We start from the raw sequence: 1,975 nt of genomic DNA, 5'->3' as shown, positions 1-1,975 counted from the left end.
CATACCAGCCAGTGTGATGCAAGGATTATAAATTATAAAGAAGACTGGAGGAAAGAATTTTGTTAGAGTTTAAATTCTGAGCACTTGGTTTTCAGAAAGGTATGGATGACAGTGAAATCCCAAAATCCATTTAGAGAGTGCCCATGTGGATAAAGCCTCCAGTGAATCCCTTCTATCCATTGACAAGGGATGTAAATAGCTTTCTTATCAGAGTACATTGGAAAATGGAATAATTCAGATGTAGTTATGTTAAAATTTAACATCTTTTCATTTCGTTTCCCTTTACAGCCATTTAAAATTTGTTCTAATTTTTATTATTTTCTGCTTTCTTTTGAATTGAGGGCTTTGTGTTCTTTTGTTGTTGTTCTTTTGTTTCTGCTTTAATTTTTTTCTATGAAATGCAAGATAGGTAAATTTATAAAGACAACAACTGGATTGATTATTATGATGACTGAAAATTATTTTTGATGTGTTTAAGTGTTTTTGGTATATTTTGATAATTGTATGGTTTTTGAAGTATACATCAATAAAATTATTTTTTTAAATGAAAGGACATATTACCTTGAGCAAATCTGCTGCAAAAGATCTCTTTCAAGTATTCAGAAGCAAAGATCTTACTTGGGGGACTAAGATGCCCCTTACCCACCCTTCAATCACCTCATATGCTTGTGAATGCTGAACAAGGAATAAGGAAAACTGGAGAAGAGTTGATACATTTGAATTATGGTGTTATTGAAGAATGCAGAATTAACCATGGATTTCCAGAAAGCTAAATCTGTTTCATAAGGAGTACAACCAAAATGTTCCTTAGAAATAAGGTTGGCAAGACTTCATCTCACTTACTGTGGTAGTTACATCATTTTATGTCAAGTTGAATATATATAAAAGTTCAAGGGTGGTACCCAGCCTGTTAATCAAGTCACAGCCTGATGGTGCTTCCTTGTGGATGTGGCATTCTAATAAGGAGGGTCCAGGAGGCCTTCCTCTCTCTTTTCCTTGACTCTCCTGCTTGCTGACCACCAGAGAACTTCGGGAGCCCAGCCATGTTTCAACCAACCTTGGATCCACATGACTTTGAAATTACCGGCCTGTGATATTCATACCTTCTACCTCTTTGTATATAGCTGTGTGGGTCTGTAAGAGGGAGTTATGGACTAGTATTTGACTTATGCACTTGATTTGGACTGGGTTGGGATGTTTTCTTGATACATTACTTCTTGCTATAAGGCTCTTTCTTACACATATGAGTGTCACTGGATTTGTTTCTCTAGTCAACATGGTCTAACACATTTTGAACATGTTACCAGTCCTTAGAGATGGACACCATGTTTGATGAAGTAGAGGACCAGCATAACAAGGAAGATTTTCAACGAGATGGATTTATATAGTGACTCAAAGAATGGTTTTAAACATGACTATGATTGTGAAGATGGTGAAGACTGGCAGTATTTCATTCCGTTGTATAGGGATGCTATGAGTCAGAACTGATATCACAACACCCAACAATGACAACAACTTTGCCATCAAATCTGACCTTTTAAAATTTTATTACATTCAATACCTTCAGTAGATAGTACCACTGCCTTGATTCAGATATTCGTGGGAAAGGAAATAATGGCAAAGTTGGACTGGGAGCTTTATTTTAAATTGTTCAAAATACAGTCAGTGCTTTTTAGATCCAGCTGTTTGAGCTAAACTCTAGATATAAGGTTAAGACTTTTTAGGAGGATAAGAAGTATGCAAAGGCAGAGAATCTTCTTTATTTAAATAATCCATGGATGATTCTCATGATCAACCATGTTTGGAAATAACTGATGTAGAAGACTCATCAAGAGAGTGATGAAAATCCTATGTGGGAAAAGCCAAAATTCTGGAATCAGACTCACCGAACTCATCTTGATCCAAAACACTGTACAGTGAACCCTCGCCACTTCGCGCTTCGACTTCCGCAGCTTCACTCTATCGCGGTTTTTGC

This window comes from Echinops telfairi, unplaced genomic scaffold (assembly GCF_000313985.2).
Source record: "Echinops telfairi isolate 266 unplaced genomic scaffold, ASM31398v2 ScPeMD7_7423;HRSCAF=8461, whole genome shotgun sequence".
Classification (NCBI taxonomy): Eukaryota; Metazoa; Chordata; class Mammalia; order Afrosoricida; family Tenrecidae; genus Echinops; species Echinops telfairi.
The sequence above is the reverse complement of the archived record's forward strand: the minus strand, read 5'-3'. Positions refer to the sequence as shown.